At 36.3% G+C, this 18,427-nt stretch overlaps 1 pseudogene; it reads right to left on the bottom strand.

The window, feature by feature from the left end:
• Positions 1–16,417: 16,417 nt before the first annotated feature.
• On the bottom strand, positions 16,418–16,921 carry LOC105068738 (retinol-binding protein 2 pseudogene; annotated as a pseudogene).
• Positions 16,922–18,427: the final 1,506 nt, after the last annotated feature.

Below are 18,427 nucleotides of genomic sequence, written 5' to 3'. Positions count from 1 at the left end.
AGCTTAGTGAGTGTGAAATGGTATCTCTTTGTCACTTTGATTTGCTTTTTCCTGATGGCTAACGATATTGAACATCTTTTCATGTGCCTATTGGTCATTTGTCTTTCATCTTTGGGGAAATGCCTATTCATGTTCTTCATCCTTTTTAAAGTTGGGTCACTTGTCCTTATGTTTTTGACAATCTCATCCATTTTTATGGCTTTTTATTTGTATTCTTATAATACAGCTTTATTCTCAAGAGTCTGAAAATATATCTTTTAGTCTGGATTTCTTGCCTGAGCTTCATAGTGCTCTAAAGCTACCATAAATGCAACGGGATCCTCCAAATGTATTCATCTTTCTGAGTTCTTATTTCATTGAAAGGTCTCACTGTCCAGTCGGAAGCCTGGGTGTCATTCTTCTCATCTCTCTTTCCCTCTAATCCAAAGAGCCACTAAGTACTATTTCTTTTTACCTCCTAAAAAACCTCTAAAATTTTTATTTCTGTGCCAACCTTATCTAGCTCACCATCAAGAAATTTTCTCTGAGTATCTGTAACAGCTTCTTAACTGATTTTTTAAAGCTCTATTTCATTCTTTGCACTTTAGTGTGTATTTTAAAACACAAATCCTTTTAATGCTTTCCTTTCACTCTTAGGATAAAATTTAAATTCCTTAATATGAATTCTATAGAGGGGATAACTTCCTAATAACTAAAGCTACCAACAATATATTGGATCAATTTAAAATGTAGGAGTTCCCTCCACTAGAAACATCTAGATAGAGGTTAAAAATGATCATCTTTCAAGGGTGATATGAGCAGTATTCATGCTTTGAATGAAAGGTACAAACCAATGTCTACTAAAACTACTAACCATTGTAACACACTATGATTTGAATTCATATGTGTTGTACATGGTAATAACCAAAAGTTTTGCTTAATTATAAAGTCTCATGTAAATACAGATAAATATAAACAAACAGTTTTACAGTTGTAAAGAAAGAGTCATAAAAACACTACGTCATTTTATCTAAAAGACCATCATACATTATAGGAAATTACTGAGCATACAATCAAATTGTCCTTGTAAAAGAATAATAGTAAAATTATAGAAATGATCAAAATTATAATTCTAGGCAGTCAGAAAATGTCAATACAGAATAAATAAAAATAAAGCCCATCCCTTTGGCAAAAAAATTGTATCTTCACATTTCAAGATCAATGGTATTTTTAGAACTGAGGAAAATTAGGGACTCTTTTGTTCATAAATATGCCTACTGCTCCAAATTTTCAGAGTGATCTTGAGCCTTCTGAGGTATATCTATGAATCTACACTAAAAGACCCGAGGTCTACGGAGTGGAGACATAAGGTTTGAAGGGAAATGCTATAAAATACTTGTGTAAGAGTTTTTCTAATGGTTAGCCTTATTATCAATATGGTGTTTTAAAATTAAAAATAAATAATAAATATATGAAAAAAGACTTTAATAAAAGCTTACTGAAGGCTTGTGTAAATTTCTGTTTGTTTCAGAAAGATGCATTACAAAGAATAAGACAATAGTCCTGTGTTAGAAGTTACCATACAGCTCAATAACTAAATGGTAATCATTTGAGTTACAGAGAGGATTTGAAATGGACTAACAGGAAAAAAAATTCCATTAACGATTTTCTAATGGAAGATTTTAAAAAGGTTAAAAAAAATTGATCCAGAGACAAAACATCCATGTCTTGAAACCTGATCTCCAGTTTCTAGAGAAATATTACATAGCTGGTCATTTAATTTGTTTCTTGAATATTGTTTTTAAAATACAATTGATCACTATTATAGTGGCAAGATATACTTGGAAGGCAGCTAATCTCACCACTATACCACCACCTTACAAGATACACTTCTATGAAACTTTTCATAGATTTTTCTAAATTGAACAATAGTCTGATTTACTTTCAAGGGGTAGAATTATAAAGGTCATGGTATGCCCTGACAGACTAATTATTACAGATAAAAGATGTCACTGAACACCAGCATGGCATCACTCATTAGCCTTGCCACACTGGCTCTAAGTTCCTCAAGTACTGCCAACTACTTTAAATTTGATGTCACTAAGGACACATCATTAATTTGTTAAACTACTTTGTCTGAAGGGAATGAAAGATGGTTACATTATGTTCCTGGGGTGAAAGAGAAATAGAAGGAATCAGAATAACAAATGTCTCTTTTACTCACATTAATTCAGATGTCTAAGTGAGGATGAATTTTGAAGGAATGCAGAATAACATACACTGAACTACAGAGGCAAAATTCACTGAACTTAGGATATACTTGGAGCATCTTACCTCTGTAATCTTTTAAGACTGATTGTGTCCTTAAAATATAAGGTGATTATCTTCATTTATGTATGAATAATTTATATTTTAGTGTTTTGCCCTTATGGGGAGATTCTCTAAAATTACAATCAGATTTCAACTTATGAGTGGAATTAAATATTTATGTATGTAACAGTTGTTTTGCTCCAGAAAATGGGTAAAACACATACTTCTGGTAAATATTTCTTTAACATTTTGATCCTTAGAACTTACACTTGAGTAAAATATGAAAAAATTTAAATTCTAAATATATACACAGAGATGTTCTCACTTTTGTGCTTCAGGCAAATATTTGATATTTATATTTTTAACATACTTTAAATTATACAAGGATGCTTTTCATTAAAAACATTTAGAATACAGATACCAAAAGTTTAAAAAAAATCTGTACTCTTACCTTCAGAGAAATCTTAAAACTGCGAATTTTCATTTAAGATTGTTAATTTTGCATGCAGATGATTATATCAACTAAAATAATGAGAATTATGCATGTTTCTTTTATATTTTATCTCCATAGAACATTAGTTAGAATTTATAGAACAATGTTAAATATTAATGATAGTGGATATAGTATCTTGCTTTAATAATACTGCTTCTAACATTTTTAACTTGAAGCACAGTGTCAATGCTTAAAGTAATGTAAAGATTCTTTAACAACTTGATGTGTTTTCTTCTCTAATTTATTAAGATTATTACAATGGAATAAAGACAGTGTCTTCAGCAAATTGTCTTGGGAAAACTGGACAGCAGCATGTGAATCAATGAAGTTAGAACACTCCCTCATATCATATACAAAAATCAACTCAAAATGGATTAAAGACTTAAACATAAGGCAAGACACAATAAACCTCTTAAAAGAAAACAGGCAAAACATTATCTGACATACATCTCTGCAATATTCTCCTACGGCAGTCTACCCAAGTAACAGAAATAAAAGCAAAAATAAATGGTGCCTAATTAAACTTATAAGCTTTTGCACAGCAAAGGAAACCATAAGCAAAACAAAATGACAATCTGCGGAATGGGAGAAAATTTTGAAAAAGATGAAACTGACAAGTGCTTGATCTCCAGAATATATAAACAGCTCGTACAACTTAATAAGAAAAAAACACACAACCCAATCCAAAAATGGGCAGAAGACCTAAACAAGCAATTCTCCAATGAAGACATACGAATGACAATAGGCACATGAAAAAATGCTTAATATCACTAATTATCAGAGAAATGCAAATCAATACTATGAAGTATCACCTCACACCAGTCAGAATGGCCATCATTCAAAAGCCCACAAATGATAAATGCTGGAGAGGGTGTAGAGAAAAGGGAGCCCTCCTACATCGTTGGTGGGAATGCAGTTTGGTGCAGTCATTGTGGAAAACAGTATGGCGATTCCTCAAACGACTAAAAACAGACTTACCATATAACCCAGCAATCCCACTCCTGGGCATATACCCAGAAGGAACTCTAATTCAAAAAGACACCTGCACCCCAATGTTCACATCAGCACTATTTACAATAGCCAAGACATGGAAACAACCTAAATGTCCATCGACAGATGACTGGACAAAGAAGAGGTGGTATATTTATACAATGGAATACTACTTGGCCATAAAAATGACAGCATAATGCTATTTGCAGCAATATGAATGTCCCTGGAGAATGTCATTTTAAGTGAAGTAAGCCAGAAAGAGAAAGAAAAATACCATATGATATCACTCATATGTGGAATCTAAAAAAAAAAAAAAGACAAATGAACTTATATATAAAACAGAAACAGACCCACAGACATAGAATACAGACTTGTGGTTGCCAGGGGGGAGGAGGGTAGAAAGGGATAAACTGGGAGTTTGAGATTTGCAGATACTGACAGGTATGTATAAAATAAATAAAGAAGTTTACAACTGTATAGCACAGGGAAATATATTCAATATCTTGTAGTAGCTCACAGTGAAAAAGAATATGAAAATGAATATATGTATATTCATGTATGACTAAAAAATTATGCTGTACACCAGAAATTGACACAGCATTGTAAACTGACTACAACTGAATAAAAAAAAAAAAGAATTGCCAAAGTAGGGGGAAAAAAGATTATTTTTGAAGCAGAAGATACTAGTATTGATTGAGAGTTATATTTTCCTACTTTCTTAAAACATATTAATAGATTTTACTTTTGATATAGTTTATATTTAACTTTGATCTTTATCAAAATAATATACATAAAATAACATAATTACATATTTGTATATAAGGACATAATAGATACATAGATATATAGATACATATGTCTCCTGCCACATCTCTTTCCTTCCCTGAATCCTCTTCCTTAGCAGTGTCCACTTTGCACTAGTTTAGTTATGCCAAGTGGCATTTATTTCCACTGCTTTGCCTTTTAATTTTCTTGGTTTCTGTGGTTTGCCTTTTAATTTTCTTAGATATTGATTTTTTTTTAATTTATTAAGATTAATCATATGGTCAGTATATGCTCCATTTTGGCAAATGTTGCATGTATACATGTAGAAAATGTCTTCTGCAATCACTGTCTAGTGTTTTCTAAGTATCAATCAGATCAAATTGGTTGCTTTGAAAGCACACAAACAAATGAAAAAACAGACCCAAGTATATACTCAGTCAGTAAATATATGTATGTATATGTGTAACTGAGTCACTATGCTGTACACCAGAAATTAACACAACATTGTAAACCATATTTGTATACTTCAGTTAAAAAAAAAAACAGTTCTTTGCCTGGAGTCCTTTAATAGTTATCCATCTTACTAAGAAAACCAGCCAACAAGAACCCACATGATCAGTCCTTCTTACCTCTTTGATCTTGTTTCTTCAACTCCTCCCTGCACTCATTCTACCTTTTTGCTGCTCCTTAAACAAGTCAGACCTCAGAATCTTTGCACCTTGATGCTCATTCCACCTGGAAAGCTTTCTCCCTCCATAATTTGTTGGTTTATGCCTATTTTAAGACATCAAACATCACTCTTTCAGTAACATTTTAATTGTAACCAGCCCAAGACAACCTTTTTCTCACTTCTCTTACTATTTTCTGGTGCACTCATGACCAACGAACATAGTATATACAGTCTACCTCACTAGATGTAAACTCTGAAAGGGAAGAATTTTTGTCTAACTTTTAAAATTTCTGGATCCCCAGAATCTGAAATAGGGCCTTCCACAAAGCAGACTCTTGACAAATATTTGTTGAATAAATGAATGATAAGCTCTGGTCACTCTGTTTTTTTTTTTTTAAATTGAAGTATAATTGATTTACAAAGTTGGGTTAGTTTCTTGTGTACAGCATAGTGGTTCAGTTATACATTTATATATATATTCTTTTTCAGGTTCTTTTTTATTTATTATAGGTTGTTACAAGATACTGAATATAGTTCCCTGTGCTTCACAGCAGGATCTTGTTGTTTATCTATTTTTTATATAGTAGTGTGTATCTGCTAATCCCAAACTCCCAATCTATCCCTCCCCGCTTACCCCCTGGTAACCATGAGTTTGTTTTCTATGTCTGTGAGTCTGTTTCTGTTTCATAAATAAGTTCATTTGTATCTTTTTTTTTAGATTCACATATAAGTGATATCTATGACATTTGTCTTTCTCTGTCTGACTTACTTCACTTAGTATGATCATCTCCAGATCCATCCATATTGCTGCAAATGGCATTATCTTTATTCTTTTTTATGGCTGAGTAGTGATGGACATTTAGGTTGCTTCCATGTCTTGGCTCTTGTAAATAGCACTGGTCACTCTACATTGAAGTAGGGATTTCTGTGGCCCTGGGAGCCTACAGTGAATTTTCCTAAGACCGCCTGACCAATGGGGTAGGAGAGAGGGAGGTGGGAGTGTGGAAGGTGGCAGTGTAAGGAGTGACATAGGGCAGGAGTGAAAAGTGGGGGAGCTGGGCAGAGCTCAGAAGCCTCCCTCTAGTTATGCCAAAGTTCACAGATTGACACGGCAGCTTCTATGGGCTGTGAAATTGAAGTTTAAAGCAACTGAATGCATATTGAATCACAGTGCGAGCATTTGTGCAAGGCTGGAATTTGAAGGGGCCTGAGGGTTCACGTCTAGTATAGGTGATGTTGCAACGTTTCTCCCAATTCCTCTGACTTTGTCCTTAAGCTTTACTTATCCTAATTTTTCCCCCAAATTGCAAACTTCCCTTAAAAATGTTACTGCGTTCTGTTGCTGCCTTCTGTTTTCAGGCTGGTTGTTGCAGTAGGGCATGCAGAGAAACCACAGGCAGGTTTTATGTGCAGTCCGAAACTGAGATGAGTTCTTTTTTCTTTTTTAAATTGAAGTATGGTCCATTTACAATATTGTGTTAGTTTCAGGTGTACAGCAAAATGATTCAGTTATACATACACATATTTTCAGATTCTTTTCCATTACAGATTATTACAAGATATTGAATATAGTGCTGCATAGTAGGTCCTTGCTGTTTGAGATGCGTTTCTTTATCTACAGGTTTATATGTAATGCATCAGCAGGACACACTTCCTTTCTGGGGTTGAATGCCGTGGTTTGGGCAGTTTTGTGGAATCATGTTGCAAGGGCAGTTGTTCTTAAAACAACATTCTGACCCAAATGAACTATGTTTGTTTATCTCTTAAATAAAGGCCCCATTTCTCTTTTTTCACTCAAAGCAGATATTGAGAATACACACAAACTACAAAAAGCAGTCTGGCTGTTAAAATGGAAGTGACAATTCTTCAGGCCAGGTATGTCAAGGTTGAATGTTTTCCCCAAAGGCCTGAGAGCTTGATTTAAAACAAGGAAACAGGCTGGCAGTTGCAGATAAGGCTTGACATATTCTCAGTATAAATGATGAAGGCGTCACAGGCCTGTGGTTCATCTCCTTAAGGCATCTGAGAAGCAGCAAGGTATCCTGGTCATGTTTCTGAACAGCAGCCTATGGATGTGCTGGCATTTACCTTCAGTTCATCAGCTGTGGTCCTCGAGTAAAATCAAGTGAGCCTCAAACTACCTCTTGATAAGACAAAGTGCCACTCATCAGTACCAAGTTGCTCTACTGGGATACCCTTAATTTCCTATTTTCCCAGAAGGAGGATGAGAAAAATAAAGAATTACTGCTCAATACTTAAGTTTTACTTTGCATTAAGTGAAAAAGCAAGACCTAACTCCTTTTCAGAGCCACGAAAGAGGAAATCTGGATTAATGCTGTCACCACAAATTGGAAGACACATTTATATCAGCATTTAACAGAAGCTAAAGGAAGACTAATGGGAACACACACACATGCATACACAAGAAAAATTAGTGCCCTACAGCAGAGGGAGAGATTTATATCTTTTTACATTGTGCATAAGATTGTTTCATATAAAACAGATAAACAACAAGGACCTACTGTATAGCACATGGGACTATATTCAACATCTTGTAATAACCTATAATGGAAAAGAATATGAAAAGTTATATATATATAACTGAATCACTCTGCTGTACACTTGGAACTAACACAACATTGTAAATCAACTATACTTCAATAAAAAAAAAAGGTAGGAGACCAAAAAAAAAAAAAAAACCCAAACAAAAAATCACTATGAGTTCTACCCTTTAAAAACAAACCCCAAAAGGACAGAAAAAGAAAAACAAACTAGTCAACCCAAAACTTGAAGTTGCAGACAAGGATAACCATAAATAAAGGCGTGTAAAGCTAGGTTTATAGTAGGACATAAAGATACAGCTTATGGAAGAGTGTGACGGATGGTGTTGTGTGATGAGTAGAAGGTGGTTTTCAGCTTTCCCTTGTCGTCTATTTTATAAGGTCCCGTTTCAGGGAGCTTCCAGCGAACCTTCAGTCTTTCTTGCAGTTTCCACAAACATTTTCCTTGGCTAAGCGCGGGAGCATTCCTTATTCACTGGGGGACCTACGAGCAGTCAGACAGGTCCATCTCATATTCCCACGGAGCAGCTTGAGTAAAAGTCCGTGGAACACACTTTCTCTGATCCTTCAGAGTAAAAACAAAATGCTATCGAATGACAGGAAATCCATTTTCCATTTATTTAAAAGATGCTAGACAACCGAAGACCACATCTAATCACTCGGATGCCTACATTCCTTACTTTTGACTTCATTTACTTTTGTAAAGACAACTATTTCCAAGAAACACATTTCTCAGCAGAAAATGCCAGTTTCCTGAGAAAGAAAAGCAACTCCTGAAAGTGCGAGGAAGATAAAAGGAGATGGAAAGGAACTTAAAGACACTGGGTCCCAGACCTACTTGGTATCCCCTAGAGATGCCTCACATTTCCTCTCAGTCTCCTCAGCCCCTCCTGAAAGATCCCACTCTGAAAACAGCCCCTACTGTTTTTGCTGAGACACCAAGGGGCTGACCCTACCTCCCTGCGTCCATAGCAGGTGCTCAATAAATATTTGTTGACTGTACTCATTTTCTCCTTTTGCTGTAACAGATTAACACAAACAAAATGTGCGAATTTATTATCTTACATATCTGGAGGCCAGAAATCCAAAATGGGTCTCCCTGTGCTGAAATTAAGGTGTTGGCAGGACTCCTTCTGGCGGATCTAGGGGAGATTAATTTCCTTGCCTTTGTAGGTTTTGGAGACCACTCACATCACTTGGCTTGCGGCCCCTTCCATCATTTAAGCCAAGTTCTTCTCATGCAGCTGTCTCTCTGGTTCTCCCTCTTCTGCCTCCCTCGTCCCCGTTTAAGGACCCTTGTGATGATATTGGGCTTACCTGGTAATCCAGGCTGATCTTCCCACCTTAGAATCAGCTCACTTCATTCCATCATGCAACCTTTTCCCCTCTGCCACGTCGCATAACATAGTCACAGATCCTAGGGATGAGGACACAGAGACCTTTAAGGGAGAGTGTGAGTGTAGGTGTACTTCGCAAACATTGATCGACTGAGTGAACAAGGTCAGAAAAAATCAGCTTTGCCGAGTCATCTGTTTTTCTAATTCAACCCATGGTTTTTGAATTAACAATGTATAAAGACCTAAAGTTTCAAAATAACCCAAAGAACTGGAAGTTCACATTCATCACTTTGAAAAGTGACTCGCCACTGACTACCTCATGACTTTAAAAATAATAAATTATAATGATAATGGAAGATCAAATGATGGATGTCATAGAGTATTTAAATCTCTATGCTGTAGAAATAAAATCACATTCACCAGAAAAATAAATTATGCAAAGGCTCAAAATCATGATGTGTATTTTATATCTGGCCTTCTGATCATGGTAAAACAATTGATATGGACTGAGGGAATGCCCCAAATCCCAGATACATCAGTTCCTGTAATCCTTGGATATAGATCCTCTTTAGAGCAAAGTCAAAGGAACTACATTGCTTTTATCACTATCCTGCTGGGAATACTGCTTAAATATATATGTTAACAATACATTTAAAAAAATTCCTGTGACATACAGCAGTGAACTTAGTTCTTTCCACCAATATCCTCATTGACTGCCATTTCAGTAAAGAGCAGCAAACTAGTGTAAGCACTTAACTGACTATTCCCACCCTCACCCACCTGGGTGAGTTTCACACCACAAAGCAACCCAGTTTTATACTTTCTCTCCCATCAGAGAAATAAAATCCTGCAAAAATGCAACCCCCTCTACCCAATTTGAAGGGCATGTAAAAGCAGACACTTAGATTCCAAAAGACATTTAAGGTTACATTAGCATCTAATATTTGTCATCATTTTATATGAAAATAACACTTTGAACGCAATTTTCCCAAACCATATCAACCTCCTGTTACATCCTGATGCCTGTTACATCTACATGACAAAATCGACCAAATCGGGAGAAACAATCATCTCACTGGGAATTCAGAACCTCACATGTCCTCACTAATAATACAACCTCGGTTTTGAGAGTTCTTCTGTATCAAGCTTTCCTTTGTGATCTCATGGCTGTAGATGACCACCATGTTTTAAGGCACAGTTGAAAGCAGCCCCCCTAAAAGTCAATTACAGTTGAATCACCGTCGTGTTGCTATACTTGCGGGTGCTTATTATCTGCCATTCATGCAAGTGTGTATCTGAAACCCATCAGTTTCAGCCAGTAATTTCCCATTTCCCAGAATATCTCTTAATATAATCCAAATCACTCTGCTAAGAGCATCCCATGCATTATCTTATTTACTTTAATACTAAGAAAGCTATCCCCCTGTACAGATAGTGAAGGTGAGGTGAAGCAAAATTAATATACTTAAAATCTTACCACTAGAAATGATGGAGGAGGGACCCTAACCCAGGCTATCCAAGGCCAGCATCCATGACTTTGAACCAGAAAAATTAGCCTGACGATTCCTAGAAGCTAGTATGATTCTGGTTTATTCTTGTATAAAGAAATCCAGTGAAATAATTATCAAATGTTTAATATGCTGTATGGAAGAATAAGATCTTTCTAAAAGCTACCCAGTGCATCATTAACATCATACTATTACTTTGTTAGTGACTGAAATAGATGGTAGCACACAATTTGAAACAGACAATTCAGGGAGATTCAAGAAAAGTTTGAGTTTCTAAATCTTGTAAAGTGACAGAACTTTTTCTTTATTCCTTACTAAATTTTCTAAAATTTACTCTTCCATTTCAAAAATCACAAATTGATACATTATGGTAATAAGTATTGTTTTGATCTTTTAAAATTTGAGTAGCTACATTACACAATTACTTGTATTTCTATATGATACATTTAAAATTAATTTTAATTGTTGTAAAAAACATATAATATAAAATTTACCATCTTAACCATTTAAAGGGTACAGTAGTTAGGTTTATTCACACTGTTGTGCAACAGACCTCTAGTACATCATCTTGCAAAACTATATTAAATTCTATACTTATTAAACAAACAAACAAACAAAATTCCCATTTCTCCCATCCCTCCTCAGCCCCTGGCAATAAGCAATCTATTTTCCGTCTCAGTGAATATGGCTACTTTATACACCACATGTAAGTAGAGTCACACAGTATTTGTCTTTTTGTAACTGATTTATTTCACCTCAAGGTTTAACCATGTTGTAGCAAGTGACAATATTTCTTTCCCTATTAAGGCTGAATATATCCCATTGTATGTATGCACCACATTTTGTGTATTTATTCCTTTGTTGATGGGCACCTGGGTTGCTTCTACTTCTTAGCTATTATGAATAGCGCTGCTATGAACTTGAGTGTGTATTTCTTTGAGGCCTTGCTTTCAATTCTTTCGGATAAATACCCAGAAGTGGAATTGCTGGATCATATGCTAATTCTATTTTTTATTTTTTGAGGAACCTCAATACTGTTTTCCACAGTGACTGCACCATTTTCCTTTTCCATCAACAGTGCACAGAGTTCCAATTTCTCCACATCCTCACCAACACTTACCTACATGCAAAATAACAAAACTGACACCATTTACAAAAATTACCTCAAAATGGATGAAAGACCTAAATGTAAAACCTAAAACTATAAAACTCCTAGAAGAAAACAAGGAAAAAAATTTCACAGTATTTGTGAAGTTTGACAATGATTTGTCAATGATTTCTTGGACATGACGTCAAAAGCAAGACAACAAAACAGCATGAATAGAATTCCCAAAGGGCCAATTATGTAGTATGAGATTTCAGCCAATATGGACAATTATCCATTTGCTATGACAGGACTTTGGTCTTTGGCAATTCTCTACCTGTTCAGAAAGTTTTACTTGTATTTGACTTTTAAGTGTATCTTGACGTTTTGCTATTACTTATTTATTAGCATACATCTTTTCTTCTAGTGTTCTTGGAAGACATGATGTAGAATCCTTCTCTGCTCAGAGAATTAAATATTTGAAAGAGCCAGTTAATGAACACATTCTTACATTGTGCTCACGATGTTACATACAATGCAAGCCAAATGGATCTACTGAGTGCCTGACTTAATTTTACAAATGAGAGAAGCTGTAGCTCTCGATATGAATGAATGGAATTGAATCTTTACGCTTTGGTTATTTTTAATCAATGTTTCACTCTAAAAAGACCATTTCAGGCTGTATGTAAATGGATAAAACACTGAAATGTCAAGACCTTGACTTTCTCTGAATAAACTGTCAAATACAATCTATCAAGCATTGAATGTATCTGAAATTAATTTGATGATTCTAGAGGGTTACTCACCAAGAAGAATTAAAATTGCAGTTTAAAATTTTTTGAAGGAGTAACGTTTATCTTATTTTCCTTTTTATATTTAATATTTTAATACTTATAAAGATTTTACTTACATCTGAAGATATCTTTATTTACGGTTATAATGTCACACAAAGGAAGCCACACCAATTAATAAAACTCATTCTTTAGCTATATTGGTTGCTCTGCATTAAAATTTCAGTTGTTATATATGTTTTTAATGCAATCAAGTCACTTACCAGCTCAAGAGAGTGAGATAAAGAAGTTCAGAGGTTTTGTTAAAGTGATTTAAGTTTGAATTTTTATTTTTTATTTTTAATAGACTTTAATTTTCAGAGCAGTTTTAGGTTCACAGTAAAATTGAGAGGAAGGTACAGAGATATATGCCAAGGCACATAGCCTCCCCCATTATCAATATCCTCCACCAGAATTTGCTATATTTGCTACACCTGATGAGCCTACATTGAGACATTATTATCACCCACAGACCACAGTTTACATTAGGATTTGGTCTTTGCGTTTTAAGTTCTGTGGGTTTGGGCAAATGTATAATGACATGGATCCACCATTATAGTATCCTACAGAGTAGTTAGTTATACTGCCCTAAAACTGTGCTCCACTGCTTCCTCCCCTTTGACCCCTGGCAACCATTCATCTTTTCACTGTCTCCATGGTTTTGCCTAAAGTTTGGAACTTTATAAATTGTGGCTTCTCACTACAAATTTGTTTCCTTACAACAGGAGATGTTTCCTTAAAGTTAAGACCGTCTAGGAAACAGACTTAGAGTTTGAGATGCAAAGATAAATTCTTAATCTCATCTAAGAACCACAGGATCTCACCATTTCAAACAAAAAACAAGTATTATTTTAATGCACATTTTCTTCTCTGTATGTTCATTGTCTTCTTAGCCAACCTAGAATCTTACTTTACCTAAATGTCAAACATGGTATTCTGGTGTTACTGATTTCAGACTATAAGTCAGATCTTATTGTGAGGCTTTTGGTTTTACATCTTTGATAGGAGTGAAAATTTAACTCCAGTTTTGCCTCTTGGCAGGTGCTTGTAAACCTATTGCTTGAAGAATATTTAGAAGTATATACTGGTTGATTATTGATTACACTTAGCAAACCGCTGGCCTGGGAAACACCTAAATCAATCTTCACACTTCCCTGATTTGACTACCAATTCCACAATAGACTTATTTACAAAGGAAATGGGCTGTTTTGCTTTAAGATTTTAGGTTAACCTTGCCATGGCTGTGCTTGATTGTTTCAGAGCACAATTATTTTAAAAGACTATGAAATGACTACAGTATGTGCTCTGTGAACCAGGAATTCAGACTGAATATTGTGTGCTCTGACTTGTGTAGGAGAAATATGTTTTGAAATAGGCATGATGAAATTATACATCCAGTGTAGGCATGGCTTTTCCATATTGATATGGGCAGAGATGGGATTAATAAAAGAATAAAGCCTTTGAGAAATTTAACAGGGCTTGAATAATATTTAAAACATTAAATCATTTTGATTTATAGTCAATCCATAAATTCAAACTTTGAGCACAGAATTTTAAAGCTAAAAGAGACCACATATTCTAGTTTCCTTACTTTACAAATAGGGCAACTAAAATCTGAAAAATAAAATAACCAATGGCCAAGTGAGGATTCAAACTAGTGTCTCTAGCAGCAGAGATGCTTTTATTTCAACTATCACATTCCAAAATATCAATTTGGTACTGATATTGCTAGATGGTCTTTTCTGAAAACTCTGAAAAAATAAAAGGATCCTCCTCCACGAGTATCACACACCTTAGTCATTCTGCAAGAACAACTAGGATTATGAATGCTCCAGCCTCAGAGTTCTATTGTCCAGTGATCCACATGAAACTTCAAGAATGAGACAGGGAATACTGGTTCTTTGGGGCCTTTTGAAGAGAATTTGAATGCAAGGGAAATTAGGTCCTTTCCATGGAAAACGTGCAGCTGATGAAAAAATGGGAGAGGGATTAGGAAAGTAGATGATGAAGAAATTATATAGAGAAAACCAAAAGAAGTTGAGGTTGAATAGGAGATTGAAGTTAATGAAGGGTCCCGAATGAGCGATGGGATTCAGTGTGAGTTATCATTAATTAGGCAAGCTTGGGACCAATCAGGTGACACTGAGGTGAAGAGTGAAATTAGCTCACTGTCTGAATCTCTTCTTAAAACCACCACAGTCAGTGGGTGCAGTGTTGAAGCTGAGCTAACTCTTGCATAGTTTGGCTATTGATACAGTTTTGCTTTAAGGGTAATAGTTCAGAAACATACACATCATTTATTTCCTATTAAAATTGGAGAATTATTGTAAAGCGTTGTAATCATCGTGTGCATTGAGTTAAAAATATTTTGTAGCATGAATAATGGCAAAAGACTTGAATATAATACTTGCTAATTAATATGTAAATGATTCCTAACAGCAAAATAGTTTGTCATTTTTATTAAAATTTATTTTTTGTAAAATGAGGTAAACTCTGATTATCCGAAAGTTCACTCCATTAACAGTATGATAACTAAAAGGGAATATCTAGAAGTTAGAAATACAGGTTAGGAGAAAGAGGAAAATTCTAATTATGTACCTTTTTTTTCTAGTTATTTATTTTGAACTTTTTATTAGTGGCCCTGTAACTCTCTTTTCATAATCACTCCAATCATCTCAACACTATACTTCTGAAGCTTTGGAAATTCAGGATTTTGTACGGACAACAACTAGAGAATTGGAAACAAAATGGTCATGTGACAAAGGACACACTAATTGGCAGCGTCCTAGAAAGTCACTGAAAAAAAAAATTCCATAGTGGGAGAACTGTAGTCTTTTAGGGAAGCAGTTTTCAATTCTTTGAACATTTACTTTATTGAACTATTGAGACAAAGGGGTGTAATAAGTATAGCATTAGCTCATTTAATTCTCCGGCATTATGAAATATGTAATATTATGCCCATATTATAGAGGAGGAAACTGAGGCTTAAGGATATTAAGCAGTTCTTCCGAGTCTCCATGAGCTGGGTTCATGTGTAAATACAGTAAGAAGCAGCTTCTTAGGACTACGATGATATCTGTGGTTATCATTAACTCCAACAAAGTATGCAGAAAATTTGAAATAACCGGGGAAGACCTTCTGGCTCCAGCCCAGGTGCTGTGACAGAGCAGCCCTGGGTTCAAGGGCAAATTCAGACACACAGCAAACGAAGAGTAAAGAGATGGGTAGGGCCTGCGGTGGAAATTCAACCATCTTTACTTTCCTGAACCCTCTGTAAAGAAACAATGACTCCGACAGGATTATAGAGTCCTGGGAGCATCAATTCTTGCAGCTTTGTGTAACATTTAAAGCTATTTTGACGGGAGACTCAAGAAAGCGGTCAAAGAGGGTTTTCTTCTATTTGTGTCGGGTAGACAATCACGTTTACACTCTGTTAATTTTCCTTCATTGCGATAGTGAAAGGAATTGAATCCATTATGTTTTTCTAACATAGAACTGACTTGTGCTGACAAAAAATTCTGAAGAGTTGGCTTCGTAATCTTGTTCCACAAACCAACGGAAAAGGTCACAAATCATTATATATTTTAGCTCCAGGAGACTCCTGTGAGCGAGGCTACATAAAATATGTGTCCCCCAAAACCTAGCTGAAGTAAAAAAAACTAACAGACTTCATATACTGACAGGCTGAGAATACATTTACTATGCCTTTAGTTGATTCTATCGTACCTGATTTTGCAACTGCTAAATGAATAATTCTATAAACATTACAAACTGCCCTTTAAAAATAAATTTTAAAACATTTTGGGTTTTTTTGTTCAATGTCAGCTTCCAAGGAAGGAAGACTATGTCACTGTTACTCACCCGTTCGGTTTAAAACCCACCCGGATGCCTTAACGGGCTTTGTCAGGAGCTGGGGGGTCCCGGCGGCGGCGTCGCAAAGCCAGCGAACGCCTGGCGTGGAGTGCGCGGCGCATGCTCAGTAGGCGCCCTCGCCGCCATTGCTTCTTGAACACCTGACGGACCTCTGCCACACGTCTGCTCCAGGTACGGCTTGTCCCGCGCGACCCGCTGCTTGCCCCCCGCGGCTCTCCTTTCCCCCTTCTGCGCGCACACGAGGGCATCACCTTCCCGGATGCCCAGCGTCTTAACATTCCGGTTGTCCAGGCCCTTTGTGTACTTGCCAAACTCCACCCTGGCCGTGAAATACAAGTCATAGTTGCAGAACGTGCTGTTGGTTTTCGCCTTGAACTTACCGCGGTCTGGCTCGGTGATCTTCGTCCGAGTCAGACGGACGGCGATCTTGTGGGTGGCAAAATCAGTACCCAGGGCTTCATGTAGCCTTCAAAGTTGTCGTGACTCCCCATCTCCCAGGTTGCATTCTGGTCCCTCGCCATGGTGGTGGCTTCTGGTTAGCGTGGGTGTGGGCTTGGATGGCAAGCAGCAGGCTGGATGTACCGTTTTCTCAGGTGCCTGGATATCTCCACTTCTGAATTTATTCACCTAACTGTGGAATCCGTCAGGTGACTCTTAAGAATGGGAAAGCTCATCAGCCACAAATCAATCTTTCTAGGCTGCAGGAAGTTTTCTGGAGGCCACACGAAGAAGTGAGCATGTGGGCCTCTCAGGAAGCTTGGATCTGAGATAAATCAGTCAGCTAAGCGCCCATCTGGAAGGGTTTTAAACAGAACCAGTGTGTAACAGTGACACACATATTCTTACTTCCTTGGAAGCTGGCATTAAATTAAAAAAAATTTTTTTTAATAATAAAAAAAAAATTAAGCACCAAAGTAGGTCTGTTACCAAACCGGGTTCATTTGTCAAACCCTGAGATGCCTAGGTTTGCAGCAGAGTAAAGATTTATTCAGGAGGCAGCCAAAGCAAGAAGGGAGAACAAGTATTAAATCCACCTCCTGGAAGGCGAGAGGCTGAGATATTTATGGGATAAGAAAGCAGAGTGGTCTGAGGTGTAGGGAGCGTGGGGAATGGTGATTGGAAATAAGAAAAAGGTGATGTCATGGTTGTTGTGTGCAGGCGCAACTAAGCTATACGTGTGTTTAGAAAATGGCGGCACCAGCATAGAGTTTTGGACCCTCTGATGTCAAAAGGTCACCAATCGGACTGCGCATGCCTAGTGGGAGGGTCAGTGGTCCTCACCAGTCTTAACTGGCTTGGGCTCAAACTGAACACAGTTTTCTCCAAGTTTCTGAAGAATTACTGGGGCAAACGTATTTATTGTTTCAGGCTACCTGATGCTTGGAGGACATGTAAGTTTTTGTGAAAACAAAACAAGCTTGAGTTTGATCAGTGAAGGCAAGTTACAGTTCATTATTTAATAAGCAAGTTAAAGTTTAATGGATCTAACTGATGACTACCCTGTTTCAGGTGTAGAATAAAACTGAAGGGATGACATGGTGGTTTTTGTGTGTGCTTGTTTTTTCCCCCACAAATAATTCATCTGTTCCAGGGAATAATTTAGAATGTATTCAATTTCTCCACCTTAACTTTAAAAAATCCTGAAAGGTTTTAGAAAATTTATCCACAGTGTCTTTCCAAAACAATTTTTCAAATTATACTTCCTTAATATTGACTTGTCCTTTTGAAAAATCTGTATATTTCTGAGCACATTCTTTTAAAATTCTGACCACCATTACAATGGCTGCATTTTCTGGCTAGCATTAGAGAACAGAAGAAATTTCTTGACAAATTCCATCCATGGAAAATGAAAAAACAACAGGGAATATGTGAGTCCATTTGTGCCCTAACTGCACTAAAAAACACTGAAACAGTTTGTTGGCTGATGAGTGCAGTTTGTTCTATAACTCCACATTCCTGTTTCCTTGGGGATAGCAAAGAAGCAGTGAAACGATGCTCTAGTGTAATGCTCTAATATAAAGCCACAA

This window comes from Camelus bactrianus, chromosome 2 (assembly GCF_048773025.1).
Source record: "Camelus bactrianus isolate YW-2024 breed Bactrian camel chromosome 2, ASM4877302v1, whole genome shotgun sequence".
Lineage (NCBI taxonomy): Eukaryota > Metazoa > Chordata > Mammalia > Artiodactyla > Camelidae > Camelus > Camelus bactrianus.
This window is presented reverse-complemented; position numbering and strand designations above follow the sequence as displayed.